The sequence below is a fragment of the Erpetoichthys calabaricus genome, chromosome 2 (assembly GCF_900747795.2).
Source record: "Erpetoichthys calabaricus chromosome 2, fErpCal1.3, whole genome shotgun sequence".
NCBI lineage: Eukaryota > Metazoa > Chordata > Cladistia > Polypteriformes > Polypteridae > Erpetoichthys > Erpetoichthys calabaricus.
This window is the reverse complement of record NC_041395.2, coordinates 120567838-120586052: the sequence shown is the minus strand read 5'-3', so window position 1 is coordinate 120586052 and position 18215 is coordinate 120567838.

Here is an 18215-nt window from a genome sequence, read left to right as displayed (position 1 = left end):
TAACTTCTCACCCCCAGTCCCACAATGGGTGCCTAATGGAACCACCCAGTGCACAAAAAAAAATGTCCCCCTGTGACACATGCATAATGAAAAATTATACTCTTTGAAGCAGGAGCAAACAATGTAAATGGTTTCATGTAAATATGTAGGTGGGGTAGGGGGGTACTTGGGTGTAAGAGTGTATTAGAGGATGGGGTTCAGAGCTTTCATATAATTCAGTGTTTTATGTGCAATAAAATTGTTCTGAACCTGGTTCCCTGTTTGGAGAGGTTTTGGATAGGGGATTGGGCACCCATGGTAACTATTTATTTCTTTGTGTTATCAATGTGAAATGTTACACAGGTATAGTTGACATGTCTGGGAATGCATCAAAGGTCAAAAAACTGCCCTGGCATTATGTGTACATGGGATATACTGTATCAGAAAACAAAAATTTGAAAATATTATTGTTAGTGCCTATTGTTTCCTAGTTTACTAGCAGTTTCTAAGTATAGTAACTTTTAAATTTGACACAAATACAAATTCTATCACTTTCGAGAAGTTGTCTGTCAGGATTTAATGAAAAAGGATATGCTGTCTTTATTTTTTGAATAATAAGGCTTTATTTTGGGGTTCCCCCCTTCAGGTAGACTTTGCTGAAAGATGCCCTGAGGGTGTAAGGGGATTTATTAAGCCTTAAGCAAGACCAGTTTAGACTTCAGGTCCTTGATCTTCCTTTAAAAGTGGTAGAAGTTTCCCTGGAGCTGGCAGTTGATAGCATTCTAAAGTAGAACCTTTGCTAACTGCTTTAAGGAAATCTTTGCTACCCGTATGCATTTCTTGCCTTGATCCAGCTGATGTCCTGTTCTTCTGAGATATGAACACTTCTTTTTATTTGAGGGGCTGGAATATATAGCCTCAGATCAGATGACAAGACTACAAAGCCAATTACTGACAATTGACCTAAGGTATTTGAATAAAAAAACTAGGAGCACTGTTATGTTGGAACATGGTTATTGTTATGGTCAGTAAATCACGAACACAGAAATGCAATAACAGTTCACTGGTTGGATTCATATTAGGCAGGCTCTCCCTCACGGCTGGTGCTCTCCAGGTACATTGCCCACTCTTCATGCATGTGAAGTCTTCTGCAGGCCTAAGGACTCAGTGAGGTTCACTATTCCATGATTTTAAGAAGACCATATATTTAAAGAGCTGTTGGGCTAATGTGCACAAAACTCCAAAGTTTTTTAATTTATTTATTTTTTCTCTGAAATGTATTTAATTTAGTTCACCAACACAAAGTCCAGCTGCTCAGCATCTAACTGTATGCTTATGAATGTCTTCAGCCATACTTGGGGTCCCTTCCAGGAGCCATCTAATTAACAGAAATAAAAGACAGAGAAGTGTGATTTCAGACAGGAGTCCAGCAGAACCTAGTCCATTTCTTTGAGCTTTTTCAGTGCCTTTGAAGAGCCAGTTTTCAATATCAAGGTTTTGTATGTTTGGATCTGCCATACATATGTATGACTCCCAAGTCTAATTGTAAACCTTTGAATTGATGATCTGACATTGCAGCTTCTTGTAACTTTTTTGGTGTGAGTAAACTCTGCTGTGCAAGTTCTGCAGCTCCAAACATACTTCAACAGATATCATGGCTCCTGAGTGGGTCCCTCCATCTTTGCTGTGGATAAGCTTTGCATAGTTTGTCAAATTTTCATTGTTTTTTTAAAACCTCTCGATTTTAGGTTTAGAACAATTTTCAAAAGGACAAGACTAGCAGGAGCAGAGGGCACCTACAACTATACTCTTAGCATGCCTGGGGCTTAGAAAGCCATTCCTCCACTGCTAAGCCGTGTAAGAGGAGAATTAACGGACGACTAACTGTAAACATGCTTCAAATAATAATTTTGAAAGTTTTCCGAGTGTGCTTGATATGCGTTTTGGTAATCTTACTCCCATGTGTAATCAGAATTTCTTTGTGACTACAGTATATCATTTTATTTAAGAGGTACATTATATAATCCTGAATTGAAAATTTAATTGACTATCTTTGTAACAATTAAATAGAAAAAAGTCAATCAGATTAAAAAATACAGTGAAATATAAAATGAAAATGCTCACTTGAATGGAATAAGTATGGGATTGTTTATCGTCTAAGCTGATCTTTACTATTAAACTGCTGAAGATACAAATTACCCTTTGCATCACATTGTGTGTATGTTGCATTGTCAGACTTTGTTACATGAAAAACTGCTAAAATGGACTTTAAAATATCGATGTTGAGTGGAATCATTATGGTCTGGTTTAATCTTTTTTTAAAGACAAACTGTCCATCGAGGTGCCTTGCAGACATTGAACTGATGACAATGGCTCTCCCTTCTGCTTTAATCCTGACTTGAAGTTTGTTGTGTGGGTAAAATAAGAAAATGTAAGCTGATCATTAGTCAGGATCACCAGGCGTTGTCCATTAATCTCAGTATGTCAGAAACTTGTCTTCATTTTAATATCTGTGTTATATCTAGTAGTAAGCCATTTCTTTGGAAAAATGACAGTTACAATAATTAGCAATTGCTACATAAGAATTCCTACTTTTCAAATAATCAATGCAGCATAAAATATCCTTTACCATGTAAGTGTGAAGTCATTAGGGGCACCACATATAAAATGTCAACCATGTTTTACAAAGTTGGATTTTTTTTTCATTTGGTGAAAATGTCAGATGAGTAACCAGAGACATTTGTCTGTTTGGCTATTCATAAATAACAAATTCATTTCTTTCCATATTAATTTATTTTCATAATTACTGGTTACTCTGCTAAGAAATGTCATTTGCCTTCCAGGTAACAAAACATAATGCATTTCATCTACTGAGTTGTAAGCAACTCATGGCCATTCACACCTCATTTACTTTCACTTTTGTTTGTTTACTATTTATAACTGGATTTTTTTTCTTAAGCTAAAATTGTAAACTTAAAAAATGAAGTATTTTAATAGTTGACATTAATGTGTTTCTTTGGACTGTATTTCTCTGCTTGTGTGAGGGACGTTTAAGTTTGTTTTTGTAACTTGCTTACTGGTCAATAGGGTCCCTACTTAAGTGTTGTAAAAATCCCTCAGAGGAGTTCATTCAACTGTTTTTCTAACCTGCTTATGTAGTTCAGGATGGCACACTCTTTGAGATGTGGGAAGATAAGCGTAGTTTGCATAGGGGCAGTTGACACAGACAAAGGTAAAAGTTTTGAATGTCACATAATAAGTATTTGGGCCTGGCAGCTTGCAATAGCTATACAGTAAATACTGAATATAATTAATACATTTCCGTCAAGTGGAGCTTTCCCTGGTTTCTTTAACGCCCACCACCGGCGAGCCCAGCATTTGGGGTGAGGCGCTTCTGCAGCCGGCACTTAGCAGCCGGTGCCTCACATGCGCCTCTGCATTTCCCGGCCCCACCACATAATCGGTCATCTCACTTGCGTTCAGTGTCGGTGTAGCGGCTACTCCGCGTCTGGAACTGACCGGTACCAGCGCGCTTTCACTCTGCACCTCTTTTCCATATGCGGTACAGGTGTTACTTACCTGCACCGCCACATCACGTTGGCTGGAGAATATAGCACCACGCCATCTCCGCCACTCCTGCACGGCAATCAGGGGCACTTCAACCTTCTTCTCCAGCCTCTCTACTGTCTGCTGAAGCAGACATAGTGCCTGGAAGATAGACTGTACAGGCTGGAGCACGCCCTCCAGCTCATGTACAGCCGAGAACAGGTTATTTAATTTGGCCGGCAGTGGACTCAGACTTCCTCCGTCTGTGTCTGCCAGCCGAGAGCCATCAGGGCCCTGCACTTCTTGCATAGGCCCAATCAAATGTCCTTTGGGATTAGAGTGGCGTTTCACAGTCCCTGCCTGTACTCCTTTAGCGGCAGGGTCCTGGCACACGCCCTTCACCCCCTTACCTGTTCTGTGGAGGGTTTCCTGGCTCTTTATCACGCCCCCCCCCCCCCTTCCATTGGCACAACACCGCCAGGTAGAGACTCCAGGTGCTCCTTCTCTTGCTGATGTTCTTCGGCAAGCAGCGGGCCCAGCTCCTGATCGTGCTTACACGAGCTCACCCTGTCATCGTCCCACGGATGCGGGCCACCACTGCCGTCCAGGGGGGCTGCCATCTAGCGTCCCAGGGGAGGTATTGTACAGCCCATGCTTGTTCCCCCGCACCGTATGCAGAAGAGGCGTCCCAGCCGGGCAAGGGCCGCGGCCGTCTGCCACTCTATCTATCTATCTATCTATCTATCTATCTATCTATCTATCTATCTATCTATCTATCTATCTATCTATCTATCTATCTATCTATCTATCTATCTATCTATCTATCTATCTATCTTTGTTAATTTTGTTTTACCCTAGTTCAAGGGCGCAAGTATTGGAGCTGATCCTAGCAGCATTAAGCTCAAGACAGCACCCAACCCCACTTGGGTGCCAGTCTATCACAGGGTGCATGTTGATATATACATTTATCCACCATTCATGTTGGCTTTTTTGTTTTTAACAGTATTGTTTAGCGTCTTTTAAATGATTTATCTTCTCTGTAGTACAGAGATGCTGGATTCCATCTTTGTTTCTGTTAACTTTTCAGTAGTTTTTATCCTTTCTTCTTTTGTGACTGACAGCTACGTATTTAAACTTCAAGGAATCTGACTTTTGCATTTCTTACTGCTATATGTTGCTATATTTATGAGTGTTTGTGCACTAACTGGAGTTTTACATGAAAACGCACATAGGCAGTAATGCAGTGAGTGCCATGGACTTTCCTGTTTAAAAAAAAAAAAAAAGCCAATCTAATATTTTATGGCATGTCCTTTATCTGTTATATACTGTGTCTTGAGTACATTCTCCTGATTCGTGCAACCTAAGGTGTTTCATATTCTTTACTAATTTTAAAATAGTTTTGTAAAATGTGGTATGAAATTAATAACAGTTTGTCCACTTTAATGTTGAAGTTACTACCTAGATTGAAGTGGTAACATGAAAATCATGCATATCACAACCTATAAAATAAAATGCTTATAATTCATATGTCTGGATTGAAAATGTCTATTATACACAATTCCTAAGATTAAAAAATGAAGGATTGACCATATGTTTCAAGCAGCTGCACATAATTCCAGTTACTCTATTTCAGTCAGATGAATTTAATTTCAAGATAAGTTACAAAAGCATGTCTTTTGTCATTATTCTTCAAACTTTTTTTAACTTTCTGACTGAGAGCTACTGACTTAAGTCAGTCAGTCAGTCATTTTCCAACCCGCTATATCCTAACACAGGGTCACTGGGGTCTGCTGGAGCCAATCCCAGCCAACATAGGGCACAAGGCAGGAACAAATCCCGGTGTAGGGCGCCAGCCCACCACAGGGCACACACACACCCACACACTAAGCACACACTAGGGACAATTTAGGATCACCAATCCACCTAACCTGCATGTCTTTGGACTGTGGGAGGAAACCCATGCAGACACAGGGAGAACATGCAAACTCTACACAGGGAGGACCCATGAAGTTAACCCAGGTCTCCTTACTGCGAGGCAGCAGCACTACCATTGCACCATCATGCCGCCCTACCAACTTAAGTGATGTGGATATTCCAATACAGGAGGACTGGGCCCACTTTAATCTTATATTTCCAAAATAAAGGTCAATCAAGCCAAGGTTTTTGTTAGTACTTTAATTTTCTCAAGTAGCCTGTCTTTCTTTCATTGACTGTAAATGCACTTGAAATGAGATGACCATACAGACAGGGTTGGCAAGGTTATGTGAAAGCAGACTACAGCCAGTCTGAAATACGCTTTAGGGGCTCAGCTCCTGTAGTGGGTCGGCCTGCTATATGGTTGCTTCATTTTAATCTGCTCTTTAACTCTCTGTCACTGGCACACATACCCTCTCTACAGAAAAACTGAGCTGCCAGCGTTAGCCAGTCATCTTGAAGCAACAGCCCAGCAAATAGGATGCTCTACGAGTTTTATTAAAGGGGCCAAAAAAGTACATCAGGACCTCAGTACACAAGCTGAAATGCCAAATTTAAACTGAAAGGAAAGTGATTGTGAAAGGAAAGTGATTGTGAATCCTTGTAAATTGTATCTGCCAAAATATATCTATTACATTGTTCTGTCTGAGACCCATCCCAGTAATGACCCAACTGATGCTAGATTGTCTGCCATTCCACCTAGTTTGACCAGTGCTTCCCTCTAGTGGCAGTTGAAGATGCTTCTCTGTAGCTTTGTTATTTTAGCAGCTGTCATTTTGTGCTTTGCTAGCTCTCACTAGTTTCTTTCTGAGTGAAGTCACAGTTCCTCAGAGAAGATGATACAGAATCATAAGCACTCTAAAGGTGTAATGCACCTCTCCATTTTAATGTCTTCTGATAATTCTCTAAGAATACACAAAAAGAATACTAGTCCTCCACTTCTTCAAATGCATAAACTCCTCCTAATGAAGCTGCTTGCTTAAGAATGTCTGTCTACCTAGGTGGAGTGCCAGAAGTGCAGCACTTCCTGACTCTAGCCAGTGATTTCGTCTCACTTTGCTAGCCAAATAGATGCTTGAAGGAGGCTGAAAGATCTGAGCTTCAAGATGATCTAGCATTGTGAGGTATGGTGGAATTCATTCCACAGCATACATGATGAGTGCAGATCAGTTCTAGAAAGCAGGGGAACTCTCTGACTTACTTTGAAATGTTACTTTTGAGGAAGTGTCGCAAATAGACTTTGCAGAGAGTTTCAAGGAATAGGAGCCAAAAAATGAAAAGAGCCTCTTTCCCACAACTCTTCTACTGAAGCTTCATGAGAGCAAGATCAACATTATCATTGAGATACAGCCTAGTGTCTGGGTCATTGGAGTTGACAGATATGTAAGTTAGCAACAGAGCATTAGCAGTGCATTGGATGAGAAGACAATGTTTATACCAGCTCAGGTATAATTTATAACATCAGTGACCTGGTAAAAGTAAGAGTGTGTTCTTAATAGCTTTATCGAAAGAATATGTATCTTGATACATACATAAAGTACATGTTGAGTGGCTGTAATGCACAAACCCTGAGCAGCTCACTTGACCTGCAGGTGTAGAAATTATAAAACTTTTGTAGTATGACTTTATACTTTGGGTGAAAGGTTTTGCTAAATAAATAAATAAACTATAAATGGAATTAACAAAGGAAATGCAATTTCTGTTTTTAATACTCTTTTATTCAGTCTCTACCATTTGCAAATTAAATACAATTATGGTCTGTGAGTTGCTTGTTTATGTAACATATACAGTTAGCCTCTAGACTGTTCAGTCTCTGTCTACATGGATGTTTAAAGTGAGTGTTTTTCTGCTGTCTGTAGCATCAGGTGTGCGCGGATTGAACGCCAAGTATTTTACTGCCCATTGCAGTGAATCAAAACGTCCACATGGACTTCCACCACTTGCGTTCGGTCAGATGCACGTTAATATGGCATTAAAAAAAACATTGCATGCAGCTATAATTTGCTGTCAATTTCTGCCAAAAACCTGATGAGCGCGAAGAAAACGTCTTTATTGTGTTTACATGTCGTTCATTTAACGTTCTGGGAGACTGGATATGTCCCATGTATTAAGGCCGGTGGGTAAGTGCGTACATGAATACTGTTTGTATATTTGCTTTCTTCAAGGTGACAAGTAACCGCTTTTCAGGGCTAACACTGACTCGCATATTAGTTGACTAGCGTACAATGTGGTGTTGTACCAGCTTTTCTTTTTCGCATTTCTTCATAGATTACACACATGCTGTACAGTCAGAGGGTGAACCCCGTATCGACGGTGATGTTTTCCCTGCCTACATCGATGTATCAGGAAAATTTTAAACACTTGGAGGTCAGGTCTAATAAAGCCAACTGATCAATATTTTGTGAATCTAGTGAAGGATGAACCTTGAACCCTACAGGTTAAAAACACTCTGGACTACCTGATAACTGCCCCCACAGGAAAACACACAAAACTACAATCTGGGCTGCACGTTGGTGTTTACCAGAGGCAAACGAATGCAAATGTAAAGTCATATTGAAGTCAATTACAAAAAGAAACTTAAACGCCTAGGTTGCTCAGAACACATTCATTTAACCAATATAGACAGGGCCTTAAAGATTAAAGAAAGAAATGATCCAGTATAACAAACACCCATCCCTGAAAGGCAGTCATGCCTTTTAACTGATTATATAGTAAGGCCAGTAGGGGCACCATGACTGAATATCAAGAAGGGGCACAGAAAGAAATTTAACAGTCGGATAAAATACCTTTAAATTTGTTTTACTGTACATTTGGGGCCTAATGGCCCTTACCTGAAGTTGGAGTCTGGGATTTGTGCAGTAGATGGTGTCCTGCCAATGTCCGTTTTCAGCCTGGTGCTTTATAGATATGCTACATAGCAGAACAGGTGTTTTTACCTACAGAGCTGCCACTTGCTGGATGTTTTTTGAACATCACACAATTCTCTATAAAATCTAGAAACTGTAATGAAAAACCCACGAGGGCAGCTGTTTCTGTGATACTGAAACCAACATGTCTGGCGTAAGCAATCACATTGCAGTCAAAGTTGTTTTGCTCCCACGTCTCTCCCATTCTAATGTTTGTTTGAATGACAGCCAGATCCTGTAAACAGCTAATCGTGTGGTGAAAACTCAATGAAAATAGCAGACACGATCAACAGGAATATCTATCTGTTTTTGTGAGCAGGTGGACATAATAAAGTGCTACAAGGATGTATTTATATAATATAAGCGAGTGTTTCAAGGAATAGAAGCCCAAAAATGAAAAGAACCTCTTTTCCACAGCTTTTCTACTGAAGCTTTGTGATATGTATGGGATAGAAGGCACTATATAAAAGAGAGTCCGTTTGTTTGCTTTTTAATGTTAGAAGCATTTCTGACAACTGATGCCAAGCAGGATTGCTCAAACACACAGAGATGGCATCAAACACAGAAAGCAACCCTTCAGATTGATAGTGAGAACTGGCAAGCAGCTGAGCTGAGGATCACAGACACAAAGTCAAAGATCTTTCCCTGCATGAGGACATCAAAATGCCCGATACTGTTTTTTTAGCTTCTTAAGAAGAGGGCTAAAAGCAAATAAACAGGTGAAACCCGGCTGACTAAGGAGTAGCAGAGTGGCATCACACTTACTGTGTTTGTGTCACTGTGCCACTTTGGGGCTTCCCCTCACTTACATGAATTTTAATTTTAAAAGGAATCACAACACAAGTTCCCTGCCACTCAGAGCTCTGGATTTTTTCTTTTGTCTGCTTGTAAAAATATCATAATGCTACAACTATTTATCACTATTTTGACAAATTGTTTTAAGGAAAGCCAAATTACAGTATATAATTAATATTTTTTACAACGGAAAAACACAAACAAAATGATTCATTTTGGGTCACACAGTGGCAGAGACAGGTTCAACCAACAAGTTTGTGATTTGCAGTCCAAAGCTTAAAACGATAGGCCACACTGCACTGTATGTTTAGTCTAATGGTTTGAGGTCAAACCACTGCTAAAAAGCGTCCTGAAGCAAAGAACTTCAGTTTGAATGGCAGTATTATGCACATCAACTAACAATTTTACTTATTTTATTTGAATTTAAACGTGAACACTTTGCATTAGAAAGTGACATTTTGAGCTCTGTTCATCTGCTCCATTACCAAATACATGAATCCAGCCCAAAATTCCTTATGTAATACTCCATCAAATATGACGATTGAGTTACTGAGGTGGGAATAGTGATGTACAGTAGTTCACCATTTTCAGCTAGCACAGGCTGAATACTGCCCTTGTTGTTGTTTGTGTGGAATTTGCATGGTCTCCTCGTATATGCATAGCTTTAATTTGATTACTACAGCTTGTTCTGACACTCCAAAGACTGACCTGTTAGACTGGGTGGCGCCCTGTGCTTTTGCATTTTATCAGCTCACAGTTTTCCTCTTGTAAACAATACAAGCTAACTCTGTTTCATTTTATTGTAAAACGTTTCATATCTTTATATACTTAGATAGATAGATATAAATGAATCTATCTATCTATCTATCTATCTATCTATCTATCTATCTATCTATCTATCTATCTATCTATCTATCTATCTATCTATATGTAAACTCTGGACAGATTTTAAGGGAGCTTTAAATAAAATAAATCTCTAATAAAATCAGCTATATAGATTACAATAAACAGATACATTTAAAAGGCACTATATAAAAAAGCTAAGAAAAGTTTTTTTTAATAAATAGTTAGATGGATAGTAGAAGGCTCTCCATAAATTAAATATGTCTCCATAACAATGAGTAGATGATAAAAGGCATTATACAATTTATCTAAGTCCACCACAGTTACCCAATTGTTTGCCTGTCTAGTTCTTTCACACTCCAACCCAGTCACTGATTACACAAACTAATGCGGCTTTTCTTTCTAAGGTTTTCCTATGCCAGTTCTGATGCCCACCTAAGTGAAACAAAGTAAATGTCTGTGCTGTGATAAAATCAAATTGGGCAATGTAATACAATGAAACAGAAATGGGCAGGATATGCTGTTTTTCTTGTTAAGATTGACAATCTAGATTGACATTAAGCTTTTCTTGCACATTTTTGTCATATTGCTTGTAATAAGGTATATTAATTCTCCATTTAACAATAATAAAAAGGAATAAATTAGAAAATTACAGAGTTTAAAATCCACTATATATTAAGTTCTGTGATACTAAGCCCCCATTGTCTTCCTGAAATCAAAGCTGAGTATGTTTAGAAACACCCAAGTCTCCTTCAAGCAGCTCCTTATTTGAAGACCAAGCTCCTTTGAAGATGTTGACAGGTTATAATAAATAAAAGCACTTGAATAAGTCTACCTGCCAAATTCTCTGAAATCCCTCTGTCTAGCAAGGAGATGGAGTCTGTACTAGCAGCAACGTGAGACAATCATAGAGCCATCATTGCCACACATTCATTTAGAGACACCATTCAGCCTAAGCATATGTCTTTGGAAGAAAATTGTAAGCCAGTGTGGGAAAAGAGTGTAGAATATACAAACTCCCAGAATGCACTCTGAACAGGAACTGGGACCCATGGAAATGTTGCTTGTGCCAAATTGTGATGTTTCCATCAGCAAGATGCAGTAGGAATGTGGATTTGTTTGACCAAGCAACTTTTTTCCAGGGTGTTGTTTGTAGATGGGTGCAAAATTGTGTCAGACACAGGAAGCAGGGGGTGATAGTGCAAGGAACCATATCAGAATTGGGTAATGATAAGAGTTGTGTCCCACAGTGGTCAGTGTTAGGGCCACTGCTATTTTTAATAATGTAAATGATTTGTATGGGAATATAAGTAAGAAGATAGTTAAGTTTGCAGATGATACCAAGATAGGTGGATTGGCAGATAATCTGGAATCTGTTACTACAGAGGGACTTGGACAGCATACAGGCTTGTGGCAGATGAAATTTAATGTAAGTAGATGTAAATAAAGTTTAACACGTAGGAAGTAAAAATGTTAGATTTGAGTATATAATTGGAGGTCTGAAAATCAAAAGTACACCTTATGAGAAGGAGTTGGGAGTAGTGAGGAAGACAGTAGGACTTTAGAGACTTTGAAAACTAGACTTTATATTATTTTAGAAGAATTCATTGGATTGGATTGGAGAGCTTTGTTGGGCTGAATGGCCTGTCTTCGTCTAGATTGTTCTATTGTTCAGTGTACAATCTGAATGTCACTTGCCTCATTGTGCTCTGTCCTTTTGCATTGTATACAGGATCACCTGTCACTAGTAGTTCATACAATTCTTGATAAACCATTTAAGTGGCGATGTGAAAAGCTGATGACAGCAGCCGTTTGGGTGATGCTAGAATGTGCACGCCTAGTGGTAACTCTCATGCCACAGTGAATATCACAAACTTCTTCATTTTGCCCATTTCAATGCTCACATTAAACACTAGCTGACGCTAGAAGTTCTGGTCTGCCTAATTTATCCTGGTGGGGTGTAGGATTTGATCGAGGAAGGGGTATACTTAATAAGCTGGAAACTCTGTGTAAAAGAAATCACCCTGAGCATTGCTTGAATTTGTCATACTGCCTTGCTTTACAAGCTTTGTTGGACATTCGTCTGGATTCAGGTCACTTGCCCATGTTGACCATTAAGAGTGCTAGCTGGATTAATTTTGAGATGAGATGCGCCATATACCTGATTTGTTGACTTGTTCTGGCCTACACAGGATTTAGTGCCATTGCATCAGCAGCACTGTGTTGGATTCTCAGCCTGATTGCCGTATTTGTGCATATTTTGCATGCTCTCCATGTGCCTGTGTAGCTTTTATCAGCTAGACTTGGCTTCTCACGACATTCACAAGGCATTCAAATTAAGGGTGTTGTAGTGGCTATAGCACTGAGCTTTAAACCCCAAGGTTTCTGGGTCATCTTCCCTGCCGTGACTCGCTGTGTGTCCCCGAGCAAATCACTTAGCCTGGCCAGATGTACAGTGGTTTGTTTCCTTCGATAAAGGAAGCTGCTTGCCAAATCTCAAGTTTTAATTAGTGGGTTTGAGTTGGCCCAGCATGAGAGTTTCAGCCCAGCAAAGGTTCATTTCTGCCTTGCACCCAAGTGCTGTGCCTTTTTATTTAATTTACTCTTGTTTTACTTACTTGCATCCTTTCATTTCCCAAAGCTAGTTTTGCATTTTTATCCTGATGGTATTGTGTGCAAAGTAGAAACCTTCCTAAACTGAGGACATCACAAAGCATTCTCTCCTTTAGGGGGTCAATTTAGAACCGCTCCGGACTTTGAGGCTACATACCAGCAGTGTTAAACGCAGGCCTACCATGCCATCCTCAGCCTGTTTACTGTCACTGTCATCTCGTGTCTATGGCCAGAGCCCAATTCTTAACCCATCAAAGCTCATTGTGGTACTGGGAAGGCCCTGTAACTAACCAACGACGTGTCGAGTGCTGCAAGGATAAGCATATGAAATGGACATTCCTGTGCCTACATTCAAACATGTGCCATGTTGATAACAAAAGTATAGTCTGTGGTGTGTTAGTTTTATGACATCATGAGAACTGAGTCACACTGTAAAGTATAGTCCTTAAGACAAGTAAAGCTACCGCTTCTTCCTCACAAATGTCATTCTTTTTTCCCGAAGTGTGTGATTGGCCCTGCTGAGTTGAGGCTCACTTGACCTTCAGAAGTATTAAAGCAGGTTTAAAGAACTGGTTGAAGGATGCGCCAGATCTGTTGTAATCTTGATTTAGGTAACAGTGCCTTACGTTACGGTGCCAGCCCTTGTACCCACATGCTCCTGTTTGGTTACCTTACTGAAGAAGAACAACAGCAACAAAATGGTCATGGCACCTTGCAGCCCAGATGGAAATGCCCTTCAGACAAGCCTTCACTGAGTGCAGTGAGACTCTACTAAATCCTGAAAGCAAACAAAAGGGTAAGATTTTCCAGCATGTTGACACACTGATTTTCACATTAACTATTTCTCAGCTTTCCTGGCAAGAAGGAAGGAAAATGAGGGGTAGCCAAGTGGGTGAAACAGAGCGGTTAGTTACAATGCGTATCTTCCACCATCTCACTGCTGACACAGCAGAGCTCTGAAAGTTCCTCCAGTATCTCGCCCCAGGCCCTGCTGGGTGGATGTGGTCACAGGCACAAAAGATCGTGGTTTCTGCAACATCTTACCTCTTCACACCATCTGAGTGAATGCCACAAAAAAAAACCTGTCACTTGCTGAATGTAGCTTTCACTTAAAAGAAAGAAACGACATCATCGCTGATCTACGCACACACACACACGTAAGTGTTTCTGGGGGGCAGTCCAGGCACAGGAAAAAAAAAGGTGCCCTGGGTTCCAGCATTTGGTTTCAGTTCCACCAGGGCAGAAAACCCCTGTGCCCTGGGCATGTATGTGAACAGTTCGTCTTTTTGTTATCGTTCCTTTTTATCTGTTCATCTAATAAGGAGCTTTTTAATGTGAACACTTGAAAGCCACAAGAAAAGCGCACTGTCATCGCTGTGAGTTAATGACAACAGGGGACACATTCAGTTTCAGTTTTCTGGCATTCATTTAATGCTGTTTTTGTTCATTTCAGCCTTTTCTTCTTCTTTTTCATTCATTGTGCTTTGTATGTCACCATTGATCTTTCTAGCCATCATGTAGTCACAGTAATGGCCATAACAAGGTTTCTGATTTGTCAAACTTTCTTTTATAATTTTATTATAATTTATTTATTATTATATATTATTTTATTATAATTAGAATTGTATGATGTCTTTGGCGCATTTTGTTAGTATTTGTTTTTGTCATTGTCATTAAACCGTACGTTAGATTAATATATATATCTTTTGATTCTGTGATGAACCGTGGACCTGTCCAGGCCTGGGGCCTCATGCATAACACTGTGCGTAGAATTCACACTAAAACATGGCGTACGGACAAAAGCAGAATGTTTGTACACACAAAAAAATCTAGATGCATAAATCTGTGCGTTTCACAGATTTCAGTGAATACCAAGTGGAGGCAAGGAAAAACTTACTATTTGTTGGTTTAAATAGTGGTATAAACAACAAGTTGATCAAGTGACATAGAGTGTTGTAGAAACTCGAAAGCTCAAGTTCACAAAGTCGCACAGTACCCAAAATAAAAAAAAGAAGTTGTCAGATATCAAAGTCGGCGTAAAAAGTTGTAGCCCACCGTCTGAGTGTCATATAAAAGCTTATTAGGGTACAGAGAAAAGAAAAAATATAGGGAAACAGTGGGGAAAAAAGCTCGAAATGTCAACTTTAATCTCGGAATTTCCACTTTAATCACGTAGTTTATTTTGTCATTAAAGTAGAATATCATAAACTTCATCTTAAAATCGTTTAATTTACTAGTTTCTCAAATCCCATCGTAACTAAAGTAACACGTTAAGTCTGAGGATGGCATGGTAGGCCTTTGTTTTGTATGTGTTCTTCTATGTGCTCTGTGTGTGAATCACTTCGTGCCTCTTAAATGGGCTTTCTCTTCCTCTGACTGGACACAGAATCCATTACATTCGTGATATTACAGCTTTCTGAATAATAAAAATACTGAGATGTATACTTGATATAATTTTCAAGATGATAGGAAATTAAAACATGTATTCAACATGGGAACACGGTGGCGCAGTGATAGTGACAAGCCGGCTCCCTGTCCAGAGATTGTTCCTGCCTCCCGCAAGATGCTTGCTGCGCTGTGCGCGACCTTCGATAAAATAATTTATTGCAGCAGTACTGTCTCTTTCAAACGTACTAACACCCAATTCCTGTCCTTCCTTTTCTTTCTCCAAATACCCAATCGCCACACAATCAGCTCTGTAATAGACGTTAAGCCATCTGTAGGCTGAGAACGCCAATTCTTCAAAACTTTTAAGGAACATTGAAATATCTTCGTAGTACATGTTTAATTATTCTATCCATCTGTCCTTCCAGTCTCGCTGCAGCCCCAGCAAGAATGCAGCACGAGGCAGATACAATCCCTGAACATGCGCCAGCTCCTTGTTAGCCATGCCACACCGTGTCCTCACATGTTTAATTATTAACAATATAGATTATTTAAATTAAGTTAAAGTTTTATCTGTATAATATAATAAGCATATTTTGCTGCATTTTATCTTAAAAATGATATTGTCATCAAATGTAAATACGCGCTTTATAAAGTGGCTCAGGTTGTGCAATATTATAACTATCGCAAGTTTACAGTAAGGTAATTGTACTTATAAGTACAAACAGTTCTACAAGGAGCACTTGATGGACTGATTGAGTGCGTTTATAGTTATTGGGATGAAGCTGTTTCTGAAATGCGAGGTCCGTACAGGAAAGGCTCTGAAGCGTTTGTCGTATGAGAGCAGTTCAAATAGACAGCATGGCTGAGGCAGCGTGTTCTTGATGCTGTATACCGATAATTCTCTTTCCAATCAGCTGCTGTTGAGCTGTGATTCCACACTCAGATACAGTGATATAAATATTCTGAGTGGTGCAGTGAGAGTAATATGGAAAAAGATGATACGCTGTGGCAACCCCTAATGGGAGCAGCTGTAAGAAGAAGAAGAAGGTGCAGTGAGAGTAAAAACACTAAAGCAGCTATGGTATTTGGAATAGTTTGGCTATTCTGTGGACCATTATATTGTTACAGGTTAATTATAATCAGATGCATTAAACTAATAAACAATATGTGGTTAATTTCAGTGTATATGATAAAGCCGTGTCAGGGATGTGGATCTAAAAAAGAAAGGGAAACCGCACTGGAATAAAAGTACTGCTTTGATGCTGGGTGCCACCAGTTTACAAAACCGAGCGGAGAACTTGCGTATGCCAGGGTTTGAGTTGCCGTGAAAATGTGCGTGGCTTTATGCCAAGTGTAGGTTTTATACATTGTGATTTGAGCGTGGAAACAGGCTTACGCAACATTTTTGTGCATACACACTGTTTATACATGAGGCCCCTTAGCATTCTGTGACCCTGAATTCGTGAAACACGTTGAAGAATGTTTTGTTTGTTTTATAAAAATTGAGCTGCATTAAATTCCTGATGTACTACATAAAGAAATGCATTTTATAATGTATAGAATTACTGCGGGTTACTGCAGGTTGTTGTTTTAATATACATACTGTGTTGTTCCCTTCTGCACTTCACTGGCCCACTGAAATGAGAGAAACTTGGTCGTCTTCTTTAATCAGTTTAAATTGGTATATTGTATGTGTGTGTTGAAAATTCAATAGGTCAAATGTGCACATTTGGTTGATATTGTATTTAATGGTGACACGGGGTGAGTAATTGCATCCTACAAAATTCTATTTCTGGTGTCCTCCATCAACAGGTGAAGCAATTTGGGTTCAAACCCCATCACTGTTTCTGTCCTCATCTACTTCTTTGACATGTTCTAATTTACTTTGAACTACATCCTTGGTATGAAAACATGCTATAGTAATACATGTTGTTGTTTTTGGATTTGCTGCCACATCTCAAAGACGTGAGTGTAAAGGGAATTTGTTGGAGTGTTAGCCTCTATCTGGGGTCTGCTTGTGCCTTGTGCTTGATCCCACCAAGCCAGGCAACATATTAATGACAAGTAATTCCTGATCACACTGTTAAACTCTCAGTATTAAATGGCATTGTGTCCTGTGGAAATGTTAGTGCCAGTCTGCAGGACCTCTTTTATGGGGCTCAAGCTGATGGGTCTTCATCTCATCTGGATGCTGTGATGCGAGAGGTTTGTGGTATTCCATATTTTAAATAATCAAGAGTCTTGCAGCATGTAGGATCAGAGCGGGTACAGTTGTACATGTGAATGTGCACATGCCATATTACTCTCACTGCACCACTCAGAGTATTTATATAACTGTATCTGAGTGGGTAATCACAGCCCTACAGCAGCTGATTGGAAAGAGAATTATCAGGGTGGTCCAGATCTAATTATGCAGATCCAGATCGTCTGGATGACTTTGATTTATGCAGGGACGATTCCAGTTCGATGATTCTTCATGTCATCAGTTCGCACACTTCTCGATGGTCCGGGAGTTTTCGGGTGATTTTCTATGTAATAAACTTAAGTTAATGCGTAATGAAAATTGCATAATTAGATCTGGACCACCCTATATAAATGCAATCAATCAGTCCATCAAGTGCTCCTTGTAGAACTGTTTGTACTTATAAGTACAATTACCTCACTGTAAACTTGCGATAGTTATAATATTGCACAACCTGAACCACTTTATAAAGCGCATATTTACATATGATGACGATATCATTTTTAAGATGAAATGCAGCAAAATATGTTTGTTATATTATACAGATAAAACTTTTAACTACACGGTGCCGCAGCGCTACCGAGCCATTGGCGCTCCGTTCATGGATTGTTCCTGCCTCGCGCTGTATTTTTGCTGGTGCTGACGCGACACTGGAAGGATAGATGGATAGAATAATTAAACATGTACTATGAAGATATTTCAATGTTCCTTAAAAGTTTTGAAGAATCGGCGTTCTAAGCTTACAGATGGCTTAACATCTATTACAGAGCTGATTGTGTGGCGATTGGGTATTTGGAGAAAGAAAAGGAAGGACAGGAATTGGGTGTTAGTACGTTTGAAAGAGACAGTACTGCTACAATAAAGTATTTCATCGGTGGTCGCGCATGGCGCAGCAAGCATCTTGTGTGAGACATGAACACTCACTGCGC